This window comes from Felis catus, chromosome B3, assembly GCF_018350175.1.
Source record: "Felis catus isolate Fca126 chromosome B3, F.catus_Fca126_mat1.0, whole genome shotgun sequence".
NCBI classification, from domain to species: domain Eukaryota; kingdom Metazoa; phylum Chordata; class Mammalia; order Carnivora; family Felidae; genus Felis; species Felis catus.
The window spans coordinates 88,152,851-88,167,027 of NC_058373.1; the positions used below are offsets into that span (position 1 = coordinate 88,152,851).

Below are 14,177 nucleotides of genomic sequence, written 5' to 3' on the forward strand. Positions count from 1 at the left end.
AATGAGAATAACATTTTCAACTATGAGACTACTCAAATTAATTGGTCCTGGAATGATGAATAGGAGTCTCTCACTGATAGATTTTAAAGCATTATTCATTTATATAAATTTAAACTGAATTATTTTATCCACAGACTGATTTATATTATACTTGGGGTTAGGATGGAAAAGGAATGAGTGAAAAGTAGCTTAGCTACTAATATAAATCTTGATGATGTCTGTTTTCTGATAAACATTATCTACTTACCAATTTTTAAAATTTCAATGTGTGTTAAATAATATTGTTATGAAATAGCAAAAAAAAAGACAAATTTAATAAGGAAAACTAGTTTACAGTTTTATAAAATTAAAAATCACTATAATCTAAAATACATCCAGATGATACAAAAATTGGGCTTTACAGTTCATGGGGTCCATCCTAGAAACTGATGGTAAAATGCTGAGTTCATGTGCACTTTCTGGAAGAAGGATCACTAAGCTTTCATCAGCTCTTCATAGATTAACCAAAAAAGATTAGGTACCACTGATGTAGGCCTAGAGTCCTGTAGGGATATTTACACACACACACACACACACACACACACACACACACACACACCACTAAAACAACAAAAATTCTAGATCTGTCGACAGAAGATATTACTAACCACATTTACCAATGTATATCCCTTATCAAAACTGCCAGATTTTAGGAGCTACTTCTATGTGTATGTAAGGTCAGAAAGAACAAGCAGATGTCAACCAATGACAGAGATTACTATAAAAGATTCACACAAAAGTAGGTTAGAGAATCAAAATAAGTATAATAAGACCAACACCTAATTTATTTTGGGCCTAGAGGGCTGAGTGTTTGTCACTTTTGCTGGCAAGCTTTCATATTCCAAGAAAAAGCCTTTTCTATCAGAAATGCCACTTTTTAAAAATGTTTACTTTGATAGACAGAGAGGAGAATGAGAATGAGTCGGGGAGTGGAAAGGGAGGGGGACAGAGGGTCTAAAAGGAGCTCTGCACTGACAGCAGAGAGCCCAATGCAGGTGTCAAACTCGTGAAGCTGCGAGATCATGACGTGAGCTGAAGTCAGACACTTAACAGACTCAGCCACCCAGACGCCCCAGAAATGCCACTTCTCAATCAAATCACAGCTGTCAAAATTAACACCACCACAGAAAACACCAGAGTTTCCCAGTTTTTAGAGAAAATAAAAATGCATTACTTCGGAAATTCTTTTTTTTGGTGTTTATTTATTTTGAGAGAGAGAGAGAGAGCGCGCGCGCGCAAGAGAGAGCGAGCGAGTGAGCGCATGAACAGGGCAGGGGCAGAAAGAGAGGGAGAAAGAGAATCCCAAGCAGGCTCCATGCCCAGCAAGGAGCCCTATGCAAGGCTTGATCTCACAACCGTGAGATTATGACTGGAGCCAAAATTAAGAGTCAGACTCTCTTTTCCCCTTTGGATATTCTTTCCTGCTTTGTTGAAGATTAATTAAGCATATGAGTGTGGGTTTATTTCTGGGTTTTATATTGTTCCATTGCTCTGTGTCTATTTTTGTGCCAGTACTGTACTATTTTGATTACTACAACTTTGTATCATAACTTGAAGTCCAGAATTGTGATACCTCCAGTTTTGTTCTTTCTTAGGATTGCTTTGGCTATTCAGGGTCTTGTTCCATACAAATTTCAGTGTTATTTGTTTAAGTTCTGTGAAAAATACTGTTGGTGTTTTGAGAATGATTTCAGTAACTCTGTAGATTGCTTTGGGTAATATGGACATTTTGACAATATTCTCATCCATGAACTTGGAATATCTTTCCATTTCTTAGTGTCTACAGTTTCTCTTATCAGTGTTTTATAGTTCATAGAGTATAGGTCTTTCATCTCTTTGGTTAAGTTTATTCCTAGGTACTTTATTCTTTTTGGTACAACTATAAGTAGTGGTTTTTTTTTTTTTTTTAATTTCTGTGACTTCACTTTTGTTGTCTAGAAACACTACCAATTTCTAGTTATTAATTTTGTATCCTGCCACTTTACTGAATTCATTTTTTCTAGTAGTTTTTTTTCATGGAATCTTTAGGATTTTTCTATGTATAGCATCATGTCATCTGCAAATAAGTGACAGTTTAACAACTTCTTTACCAATATGGATGCCTCTCATTTCTTTTTCTTGTGTGATTGCTATGCAATCCTTTATATTTCTGTGGTATCAGTTACTTATTTCTCATTTCTGGCTTTATTTGGGTCTTTTCTCTTTTTTTCTTAATCAATCTAAGCGTTTGTCAATCTTGTTTATCTTTGCAAAGAACCAGCTCTTGAGTTTGCTTTTTTTTTCCTTTTTCTTTTCTTTCTTCTCCTTCTTCCTCTTCTTTTTCTTTCCCCTCCCCCTCCTCCTCCTTCTTCTTCTAAGTCTCTGTGTCATTTACTTCTGTCCTGATCTTTAGTATTTCCTTTCTTCTACTCACCTTGGGTTTTGTTTGTTCTCTTTCTAGTTCCTTTATGTGTAAAATTAGATTGATTTTTTTTTTATTTCTTAGGCCTATATTGCTATATACTTCCCTCTCCAAACTGCTTATGATGTGTCCCAGAGATTTTGGACTGTTGTGTGTTCATTTTCATTTGTCGCCATGTATTTTTTTATTTATTCTTTGACTGCTTCATTGATCCCTTGGTTGTTTAGAGGTTATGTCGTTTAGTCTCGACATTTTTGTGGTTTTCCTGTTTTTTGTTTTTTTCCTGTGATTCATTTCTAGGTTCATATTGTTGTGTTGGAAAAGATACATGGTATGATTTTGATCTTAAATTTATTGAGGCTTGTTTAATGGCCTAATATGTCATCTACTCTGGAGAGTATTCTATTTATACTTGAAAAGAATGTGTATTCTGTTGTTTTTATATGGAACGGTCTGTATATATCTGTTATGTCCAGATGGTACAATATGTCATCTTGATTTTCTGTCTGGATGATTCATCCATTGATGTCAGTGGAATGTTAAAGTCCTCTAATTTCTTGATGGATTGATCTCTTTATTATTATGTAATGCCCTTCTCTTTTATTACAATCTTTGTTTAAAAGTCTATTTTGGGGGTACCTGGGTGGCTCAGTCAATTGAACATCCAACCGGTTCAAGTCATGATCTTGCAGTTCATGAGCTTGAGCCCCATATCGGGCTTGCTGCTGTCAGCCTGTCAGCGCAGAGCCCACTTCAAATCCTCTGTCCTCACTCTCTGCCCCTCCCCTGCTTGTGCTCTCTCTCAAAAAAAAAGAAAAAAAAGTCTATTTTGTCTAAGTAATGCTACCCCAAATTTTTTTTTCACTTTCATTTACATGGTGAATGTTTCCTGTCCCTTCACTTTCAGTCTGTAAGCATCTTTAGGTCTGAGATGAGTCTCTTGTAGGAAGCAATATAGATGGGTCTTACTGTTTTTAGCCATTCTACCACTCCGTGTCTTTTGATGGGAGCATTTAGGCCACTTACATTTATTTTTTTTTCAACGTTTATTTATTTTTTTTTGGGACAGAGAGAGATAGAGCATGAACGGGGAGGGGCAGAGAGAGAGGGAGACACAGAATCGGAAACAGGCTCCAGGCTCCGAGCCATCAGCCCAGAGCCTGACGCAGGGCTCGAACTCACGGACCGTGAGATCGTGACCTGGCTGAAATTGGACGCTTAACCGACTGCGCCACCCAGGCGCCCCGGGGCCACTTACATTTAAAGTAATGACTGATAAGTATATACTTACTACCATTTATTAAATTTGCTTTCTGGTTGTTTTTGTAGTTCATTGTTCTTTTCTGCTTCTCTTGTTCTCTCTGTGATGGATAAGTATCTCTAGTGTTGTATTTGGCTTTATTTCACTTTATTTTTATTTTTATTTTTGCCTTTTTTTTAACTTTGTTTTTTATTTTTAAAAATTTATATCACAGTTAGCATACAGTGAAGCAATGATTTCAGGAGTAGATTCCTTAGTGCCCCTTACCCATTTAGCCCATCCCCCCTCCCAAAACCCCTCCAGTAACCCTCAGTTTGTTCTCCCATATTTATGAGTCTCTTCTGTTTTGTCCCCCTCCCTGTTTTTATGTTATTTTTGTTTCCCTTCCCTTATGTTCATCTGTTTTGTCTCTTAAAGTCCTCATATGAGTGAAGTCATATGATTTTTGTCTTTCTCTGACTGATTTCACTTAGCATAATACCCTCCAGTTCCATCCACGTAGTTGCAAATGCAAGATTTCATTCTTTTTGATTGCCGAGTAATATTCCATTGTGTATATATACCACATCTTCTTTACCCATTCATCCACCGATGGACATTTGGCTCTTTCCATACTTTGGCTATTGTTGATAGTGCTGCTATAAACATGGGGGTGCATGTTCCCCTTCGAAATAGCACACCTGTATCTCTTGGATAAATGCCTAGTAGTGCAATTGCTGGGTCATAGGGTAGTTCTATTTTTAGTTTTTTGAGGAACCTCCATACTGTTTTCCAGAGTGGCTGCACCAGCTTGCATTCCCACCAACAATGCAAAAGAGATCCTCTTTCTCTGCTTCCTCACCAACATCTGTTGTTGCCTGAGTTGTTAATGTTAGCCATTCTGACGGGTGTACCGTGGTATCTCATTGTGGTTTTGATTTGTATTTCCCTGATGATGACTGATGTTGAGCATTTTTTCATGTGTTGGTTGGCCATCTGGATGTCTTCTTTGGAGAAGTGTTTATTCATGTCTTTTGCCCATGTCTTCACTGGATTATTTGTTTTTTGGGTATTGAGTTTGATAGGTTCTTTGTAGATTTTGGATACTAACCCTTTATCTGATATGTCATTTGCAAATATCTTCTCCCATTCTGTCGGTTGCCTTTTAGTTTTGTTGATTGTTTCCTTTGCTGTGCAGAAGCTTTTTATTTTGATGAGGTCCCAACAGTTCATTTTTGCTTTTGTTTCCCTTGCCTCCGGAGACGTGTTGAGTAAGAAGTTGCTGAGGGCAAGATCAAAGAGGTTTTTGCCTGCTTTCTCCTCAAGGATTTTGATGGCTTCCTGTCTTACATTGAGGTCTTTCATCCATGTTGAGTTTATTTTTGTGTATGGTGTGAGAAAGTGGCCGAGGTTCATTCTTCCACATGTTGCTGTCCAGTTTTCCCAGCACCACTTGCTGAAGAGACTGTCTTTATTCCATTGGATATTCTTTCCTGCTTTGTCAAAGATTACTTGGCCATACGTTTGTGGGTCCATTTCTGGGTTCTCTATTCTGTTCCATTGATCTGAGTGTCTGTTTTTGTGCCATATTTCACTTTATTTTTGGTGTATCTATCATAGGTTTTGGCTTTGTGGTTATCATGAGGTTCATACATGTCATCCTAAGTAAACAGCAGTCTACATTAACTTGATGGTCATTTAAGTTCAAACACATTCTTAAAAAAACAAACAAAAAAACCCAGGAGTGCCTAGGTAGCTCAGTCAGTTAAGTGGCAGAGTCTTGATTTTGGCTCAGGTCATGATCTCATGGTTGTGAGATTGAGCCCTGTGTCAGGCTCGATGCTAGGCATGGAGCCTGTTTAAGATTGTCTCTCTCACACTGCCCCTACCCCATTCATGTGTGGGTACTTGTTCTTTCTCTAAAAAAAACAAAACAAAAAAACCCACATTAGAGGGAATCAACAGTAATTTTTGAGGATGCAGAAGAACATATCAGCAATCTGGAAGATAGAGTAATAGCACACAAGCTGAATCGCAAAAAGAAAAAAGAATTTTTTAAAATGAGGATAGATTAAGAGATCTCTTAGATAAAATCAAGTAAACAAACATTTGCACTATAGTAGTCCCAAAAGAAACAGAGAGAAAGGTGTAGAAACTTATCTGAAGAAATAATAACTGAAAACTCCCCTAAGGTAGGGAGGTAAATAGACTTCCAAGAAACACAGAGAGTTCCAAACAAGATGAACCCAAAAGGTCCACACCACAGTGCATAATAATTAAAATGAAATCATGAGATCACGACCTGAGGCAAAATCAAGAGTTGAAGGCTTAACTGACTGAGCCACTCAGGCAGGCACCCCTTCTACTGTGTTTTTTACTTCAGTTATTGTATTAACCCTGTTTAAAATTACAATGATCTCTTTTTAGCATTTTAGTATTTTCTATATTTTTATTGAAGGTCTCACTGGGTTCTTCCATTTTTTTTTCCAACCCATTGAGTATCTTTATGATCATTACTTTAAGTTCTTTATCAGGCAGATTGTTGATCTCTGTTTCATTTAGTTCCTTTTCTGAGGTGTTCCCCCCCCCCCCCACTGTTCTTTCTTATAGAGCATATTCCTCTGTCTCCCGAGTTTGCTTGACTGTGTTTGTATGCATTAGGCGAAACAACTACTTCTCCTAAAGCTGAAGGCGTGGTCTTGTGTACAGTGTACCCTGAGCAGACTGTGTGTGCATTGGTGATTTTGCTGGTTGGGTGGAGCTGTGGCTGTATATGCCAGTAACTCTTTAATGCCATGGCATGTCTCTGTCTCTCTTGCTTTCTCTTGCCATTCTCTTTACCTTTGGTTTTTCAGTACCTGTTCAGTCCTTAGTGAGATCTTCTTCAGGAGGAACTGACCTATTAATAGGTGTAATTTGGAGGTAGTGAGTTCAAAGTCTTCCTACATTGCCATCTTCAACTGGGACAGAGAGAATAAATTTAAAGTAGGTTTATGTAGCTTTTTTTGTTATCATTATAAGAAGTTAAGTCATTAAAATTTTTTTAATGTTTATTTGTTTTTTAGAGAGAGAAAGAGACATAGCCACTGAGTGTGAGCAGGGGAGGGCCAGAGAGCCAAAAGAGGGAGACACAGAATCCAAAGCAAGCTCCAAGCTCTGAGCTGTCATCAGAGTCTGAAGTAGGGCTTGAACTCATGAGCTGTCAGATCATGACCTAAGCTGAAATCGGATGCTAACCGACTGAGCCACCCAGGCATCCCATAAGTTAATTCATTTTAAAATCATTACATAAACTAACAACCTGCACATTAGTAAAATTTGACAAGTTAATGTAAGGAGACTCTTTGGGATATTTCTGTTTTAGTTCCATCTATACAATATTTTTCAACATCCCAGCAATGTTCAAAACATGCAGTCAAAGGCAATTTAAAAAAATTCTGTTGAGGGGATGGCCTGGGTGGCTCACTCCATTAAGTGTCCAACTTCGGGTCAGGTCATGATCTCCCAGTTCGTGGTTTGGAGCCCCATGTTGGACTCTGTGTTGATAGCTTGGAGCCTGGAACCTGCTTTGGATCCTGTGTCTCCCTCTCTCTCTGCCCCTCCCCTGCTCATGCTCTGCCTCTCTCTCTCTCAAAATAAACAAAGATTAAAAAAAAATTCTGGTGGGGTGCCTGTTCGGTCAGTTAAGCGTCCGACTCTTGATTTCAGCTCAGGTCATGATCTCATGGTTTGTAAGTTCGAGGCCCTTACTGGGCTCGCTGCTATACGTGCAGGGACTGCTTTGGATCCTCTGTCTCCCTCCCTCTGCCCCTATCTTCCATCCCCATCCCATCTATTTCAAAAATAAACAAACAGGGGCGCCTGGGTGGCGCAGTCGGTTAAGCGTCCGACTTCAGCCAGGTCACGATCTCGCGGTCCGTGAGTTCGAGCCCCGCGTCGGCTCTGGGCTGATGGCTCAGAGCCTGGAGCCTGTTTCCGATTCTGTGTCTCCCTCTCTCTCTGCCCCTCGCCCGTTCATGCTCTGTCTCTCTGTCCCAAAAATAAATAAACGTTGAAAAAAAAATTTAAAAATAAACAAACATATATAAAAAATTCGATTTGCAGCAATGCAATGGTAATAATCTTATTATAGTAAAATTAATAATAATGCATAAACTTTCCATATGGAAATCATGTATGTGTTTATGTAATCATAAACACACATTTGAAGCTAGAATGATTTTTGGAATCATCAAATTCAATCATCTCTTTACAGATCAGGAAACTGAGGTGACTTGTCTAAGACTGTAATACTAGTTAGGGCAGAGCTAAGTAGAGGACCTGGGTTCTGACTCCCATTTCATGTTGTTCCTTATAATTAAACCATGTCCTAGAATATAATTGTCTTTTTGAAAGTTATTATAAAAATTATAAGTGGCATATTTTAGAGTAGTATATGATGGCCATTTGTGGAAAAATGTTTTTAGGTACTTATTGTTCCACTCCAAATAAAGAAAATTTTAATTAAGTGATACAGAAAACAACAATTTACTTTTAAACCTAGCAAAACAAAACAAAAAACCCCACTGACAACTCAACAGCAGCCTTCAAGTATATCATGTTGAAATCATATTATAGATCATATGGTGAAGCCAAGAAAACTGCATATAGCCTTCAGGCGGCTCATTATTGTTTCAGATGGTAAATAAGGGACTGAAAAGAACATCTAGGCAACAAAGTTAGAATAGAACATACTGAACCATGGCAATAAACAGATGACTCATTTTGAAGCTGAGAGACAATAGCAGTAACAAATCATTTGCGCCACATAATCCTTTTACTTAAATATGAAATCTGTGACCTATTTTATTTATGTATTCATTTATTTATTGCTGAGTCAGTGAGTGAACTAAAGAAACAAACAGGGTTCTTTCCTGCCCAATGTACATAACATGCGTTTGCTCAAAAGGCATGTAATAAAAACATATTGGAAAAGTATTACAGTTAGTTACAAACTTTTTCTTTCATCTGAATCCTTCAAGTTAATTTAGCTCTATTTCTATGGTAATAATAATAGGATACAATTTACTATCACCAGTCCCTCTCCAAGTCCTAAAGATGTGTTGTGAAAGTACAAAATCACATATAATGTTTGATAATCAATCTTCTGGAACATGCAAAAGACTGTATTACTGCCAAAAGATAATTCATTTCTTCAACTTAACTGCATTCTTCTTTAATCCTATTTCAAAAAACCAGAGCTGTCAGATCATTAAGTACTTATATCTTAGACACTCAGCCTATACACTGTTCTCCTACTGTTTGTTCATTCAATTATTAGAATATATATTGTGTGCCAATGATGTGAAAAATTATAGCAGTTAAGGTCCATATGTCCATAAGTTTAGACTCTTGGCATAGAAATAAAGGTTTAAAAAAAATCAGGTGAGGATAAGGAATTATTAATAACTTTATTAATGTGTATAACTGACACTGTGTTTATATAAAAAAAAGCCCACTACTTCCAGAGCTTCATACTGAGTGTGTAGTGTAAAATGACATCAATATGTTGGATTTGTTTTAAAACACTTAAGATAAAAGAAAGCAAATGTGGCAAAATCCTTAATGACTGAATCTGAATGATAGGTTCTTTGTGTCTATTTTTGTGTGTTCAAAAATTTCATTAAAAGAGTTAGAAAATCAGGCAGTCATTTCTCTGTGTAACTGGCAAGTTCACTTTACTCTGTGCCTCAGTTTCACCATCTGTAAAATAGGAATAATAATGGTACATATCCTTATGGTTGCTTAATATTGCTGTTTCTCTGGGAAAACTAGTTTAGCATTTTAGGGGAACGCATGTATTCAGCTCTTTGCAGTGCTGGCAATACAACTGGGTCTTACCGAGCCCCATGACTGTAGTGGTGACTCTAATAGGAGTTTGGTATCAGGAGGGTGTTAGGCTTGAGAAGGTGGGTATAAGCTATGGAGGAGCAAAGTCTCTTGCTTCAGGTGATTACCTTTCTCCTTTGCCTTTAACCAAAATAGTCCTTTTGAGGTTTCTAAGAATGAGATTCTTTTTTGAAGTTACTAGCAACATCTGAATAAAAGGTAGTTCAATTCTGCTTTGTTTCTTCCCTTTTCCCAGATTAAGAGATGTAAAAGAAGAAGAGTACACATGAGGAATGTCTGGGTAGGAAAACAGATTTATCTGGGCCCATGGTTACAGGTGATGAGACCAGTGATTTGGGGCAAAGGGAAGGAAGAATCCTTGTGTAGAGCACTACCTGCTTTTTCCTTTCTACTTAGTCCTACCATCTTGAGCCCATAGCTCATATGAGGGCCAGATGTAAGCAAATTCAAAGAAGTAATGGGTTTACATGAAGCAGGAAATGAGGGAGGAGAAAAGAGGGAAAGGAAAATTCCAAGTGACTGCCGTAAGGGAGACCAGGAAGTTTCTGGGGCAATTCAACAGACTGACTCAAATTTACATAACTATATGAACAGGGCACTGTTTGAAAGTACTTCGCGGTACAAGGAGTTGAATACCAAAGATAAGCCATATTTTCAGAAAGTAAACTGTTCACACGCTGGGTATTTTCTTTTTTAAAGAAAGTACAAACCATTAATGCAAAAGGAAAACAAAATGAATAAAAATGGCCAAAGGAAAAATATGTTTAGACATATTTAGGGAGTAGCAATTAAAAGGGCATTATAATATTAGCTGGACAATTATGTCTAATTTCTTATACTTACATTCTCCTTCTAGAAGGCCTCCAGATAAAAATATACAATCAGACTACTCATCACTTTCACTGCTCCCACACTGGTCCACAGCACCATCATCCCTTGCCTGGATCATTGCAAAGGCCTCCTGACTCAGCCTGTTGCTTCTACCCTTGTCCTGCTACAAACAATTTCCAACACAGCATCTAGAATGTTCCTTTTTTTTTAAATCTTTTGAGTATGGTTGACCCACAATATTACATTAGTTTCAGGTGTACAAAACAGATTCAACTTCTCTATATGTTATGTTATGCTCACCAAAAGTATAGTTACCATGTCACCATACAATGCTATTACAGCATCACTGACTATATTCCCTATGCTATGCCTTTTATTCCCATTACTTATTCATTCCATAACTGGAAACCTGGATTTCCTACTCTCCTTCATCCGTTTTACCCATTCCTCTATCCCCCTTCCCTCTAGAAACCATCAGTTTGTTATGTTAGAATGTTCCTTTTGAAATATTATATATGTCACTCCTCAGTTCAAAACTTTTTCATGGCTCCTCCTCTTAGAGTAAAAGTCAAAGTCTTTATAAGAGGCTAATAAAGGGCTACTGATTTCCACATCACCATTCCCCATATGGGGCGGGCAGTGTTCTATATTCCAAGGCATTTTCTGCTATCGTACTTAAGCACTCCCTTGGTCAAAGTCCCACAGTTGAGTTCCTCCATTTAACTGCTACTTACTCCAAGAATGACTTTCCAGAGAGACACAGAAGGCTGCTCCCTCCCTTACTTCTTTCAAATACTATTTCAGTGGTTGAGATGTTTCTTAAATTCCCTTATTTTACACAGCAACACTCCTTTCTACTTCCACCATTCCCATTTCCCTTCACTGCTTCATTTTGCCTCACTGCATGTATTATGAACTATGATACTATATATTTTACTTACTTGTTTTTTGTTTTTTTTTTTTCCCCACTAGAATATGCTCTATGATGGCAGGACTCTTTGACTACTGTTGTATCCCCGGTTGCTACAACAGGGCCTGGCATTCAATAAATACTTGTTGAATAATATATTTACCTTAGTTCATGACACAAATTAGGGTCTATTTAACTATACCTAACATATTACAAATTTAGGGTACAGGTGTACATTAGGTACAAGATGCATTAGGAATCCCTCTAAAATATCATATTTGCCAGAAAAGTGAAACTTCTTTTCCCAAACCAGTTATATGCACTTTTAAAAAGTTTATTTATTTATTTTGAAGAGTGAGAGCTGGAGGGAGTGGCAAAGAGAGAGGGAGAGAGAGAATCCCCAGCAGGCTCTGGATAGTGCAGAGCCCTGACATGCGGCTTGATCCCATGACTGTAAGATCATTACCTGAGCAGAAGTCAAGAGTCAGACACTTAACCAAATGAGCCACCCAGATGCCCCTGCATTTATCTGCATTACCTTGTCAACCATAGTTAAATGGACATACAATTTTAATATACGTATTTAAACTGTATGTTTTACAAAACATATATATGCATATTAAAATTTCATGAAAAGGGCTAGTTTTCTTTTTAGCATAAGAATTTCCCTATGAATTAAACAACCATGAGAATTTTTGACAGCCTTTTATAAAAACCTACACATATACAGGCATATCTTTAAGATATTATGGGTCTGGTTCCAGATCATCACAATAAAGCAAATACCATAATAAAAAGCTAAGTCAAATGAATTTTTTGGTTTCCCAGTCAGTGCATATACAAGTTATTTTTATGCTATACTGTAGTCTATCAAGTACACAAGAGTATTATGTCTAAGTGTACATGCCTTAATTATAAAATTGTTTATTGCTGAGGCACCTGGGTGGCTCAGGTCACGCTCTCATGGTTTGTGAGTTGGAGCCCTGTGGCTGGCTCTGTGCTGACAGTTCGGAGCCTGGAGCCTGCTTCCCATTCTGTGTGTGTCTCTCTCTGCCCCTCTGTGCTCATGCTGTCTCTCTCTCAGAAATAAACAAACATTTAAAAAAATTAGAAAAAAACCTTTATTGTTAAAAAATGCTAACCATCATCTGAGCTTTCACCAAATGTTTTTACTGGTGGAGAGTCTTACCTCCATGCTGATGGCTGCTGACTGATCAGGGTGGTGGTTGCTAAAGGATAGGGTAGATGTGGCAATTTCTTAAGACAATAAAGTTTGCTACATCAATTGACTCTTCATTGCACAAATTATTTCTCTGTAGTATGCAATGCTGTTTGATAGCATTTTACCCACAATGGAGTCAATCCTCTCAAACCATCCTGCTTTATCAACGAAGTTTATGTAATATTCCAAATCCTCTGTTGTCATTTCAATAATCGTGACAGCATTTTCATCAGCAGTAGATTCTATTTCAAGAAACCACTCTCTTTGCCCATCCATAAGAAGCAACTCTTCATTCATTAACGTTTTATCATGAGTTTGCACTAATTCAGTCACATCTTTATGTTCCACTTCTAATTCTAGTTCTCTTGCTATTTCCACCACATCTGCAGTTACTTCCTCCACCAAAATCTTGAACCCCTTAAGGTCACCCATGAGGATTGGAATCAAGTTCTTCCAAACTCCTTTAATGATGGTAGTCTGACCTCTTCTCATGAATTATGAATGTTCTTAATGACACCTAGAGTGGTGATTCTTTTCCAGGTTTTCAACTTACCCTGTCCAGATTATCAGAGGAATCATGATTTATGGCAGTTATAGCCTTATAATATATATTTTTAAAAATAGTATGGCTTGAAAGTCAAAATTACTCCTTGGGCTACAGAATGGATGTTGAACTACCAGTCATGAAAACAACATTAATTTCATTGTACAATTCCATCAGAATTCTTGGGTGAACAGGTGCATTGTCAATGAACTATTTCTTTTAAGTTTATTTATTTATTATGAGAGAGAGAGCACAAGTGGAGGAGAGAGAGAATCCCAAACTGTCAGTACAGACAGAGCCAGATGTGGGACTTGAACTCAGGAACTGTGAGATCATGACCTAAGCTGAAGTTGGCTGCTTAACTGACTGAACCACCCAGGCGCCCCCAATGAGTTGTAATATTTTTAAAGGATTTTTTTTCCCCCTGAGTAGTAGGTCTAACCAGTGGGCTCAAAATATTCAGCAAACCATGTTGTAAACAGATATGCTGTTCATTCAGGCTTTGTTGTTCCATTTACAGAGCACAGGTAGAATAGATTTACTATAATTTTCAAAGGCTCTAGGATTTTTAGAATAGTCAGTGAGCACCGTTTTCAACTTAGATATCATCAGTTTCATTAGCCCCTGATAAAAGAGCCAAGCTGTCTTCTGAAGCTTTGAAGCGAGGCAATGACTTCTCCCTCCCTAGCTCTGAAAGTCTTAGATGGCATCTTCTCCCAACAGAAGGCTGTTTTGTCTATGTTGAAAATCTGTTGCTTAGGGTAGCTATCTTCATTAATTATCTTAGCTAGATCTTCTGGATAACTTGCTACAGCTTCTACATCAGCAATTGCTACTATACCTTGCACCTTGATGTTATGGGGAAGGCTTTTTTCCTTAAATGTCATGAACCAACTTCTGCTAGTTTCAAAGTTTTCTTTTGTACCTTCTTCACCTCTCTCAGCCTTCACAGAACTGAAGAGAGTTAGACCCTTGTACTGGATTAGGCTTTGGCTTAAGGGAATGTGGCTGTTTTCATCTTCTATACAGACCACTAAAACTTTCTCCTTATCAGCAATAAGGCTGTTCCACTTATCATTTGTGTGTTCCCTGGGATAGCAC

At 37.7% G+C, this 14,177-nt stretch overlaps 1 protein-coding gene across 5 annotated transcripts in view; it reads right to left on the reverse strand.

The window, feature by feature from the left end:
* FBXO33 (F-box protein 33) overlaps positions 1-14,177 on the reverse strand; it is a 45,097-nt gene that overhangs the window by 22,183 nt on the left and 8,737 nt on the right. The window lies entirely within an intron of this gene.